Source organism: Euprymna scolopes, chromosome 9 (genome assembly GCF_053919585.1).
Source record: "Euprymna scolopes isolate OS-2025 chromosome 9, ASM5391958v1, whole genome shotgun sequence".
Taxonomy (NCBI): Eukaryota; Metazoa; Mollusca; class Cephalopoda; order Sepiida; family Sepiolidae; genus Euprymna; species Euprymna scolopes.
This window is the reverse complement of record NC_136490.1, coordinates 23,915,103-23,916,106: the sequence shown is the minus strand read 5'-3', so window position 1 is coordinate 23,916,106 and position 1,004 is coordinate 23,915,103.

Here is a 1,004-nt window from a genome sequence, read left to right as displayed (position 1 = left end):
TTCTGCTTAGATAGCAATTTAACCATTATACTTGGCTTTTACATTTTAAATTTAAATTCAAGCCATTATCACGGCACAAGTTGAAATTCCCGGCACATATAATCAAATGTAGATTCTTTGATATGACAGGGGCGTGTAAAAATTAATGTTGCAATTGACCTCGGTTACTTGACTTTTGTATATAAACTTTAATTCAAGCAATTATGTGAAACTACTTTTATAAATCAACAATAGGTTCGCTACGATGCATTGTAAACAACAGCTTATTGTGGAGCAAGTCACTGAAGTGGGGGGCATGTGAAGCCACCCCCCGTTTACCGCGGTAGCTCTCCATTCAGAAACTATATTTTGCCCTAAAGTTTTTTTGTGGGGCTCAAATTAAAGTAAGGATTCCCCGGACAGCACCACGCCTATTGCGAATATATATATATATATATATATATATATATATATATATATATATATATATATATGTGTGTGTGTGTGTGTGTGTGTGTGTGTGTTTGTGTGTGTGTGTGTGTGTGTGTAGCCAGATTTGACAGCAGTGTGTTGAGTTTTGGAGTTGTGGAGTTGTAGAGCTGCGAGTTTGATAGCAGTGTGTAGAGGTCTTGAGTGGTGAATTTTGACAGCAACGTGGCGAATTTAACCCAGGACATTCTTAGGTAAAACCTGCAGCATAGACATAAATCACTCAAGGGAAGTCGAAACTTCATTATTAACAGAATAGACAACACTTGATTATTAACAGATTAGTCAACGCTTCATTATCTACAGATTAGTCAACACTTCATTATTTACAGATTAGTCAACACTTCATTATTTACAGATTAGTCAACACTTCATTATTTACAGATAAGTACACACTTCATTATTTACAGATTAGTCAACACTTCATCATTTACAGATTAGTCAACACTTCATTATTTACAGATAAGTACACACTTCATTATTTACAGATTAGTCAACACTTCATCATTTACAGATTAGTCAACACTTCATTATTT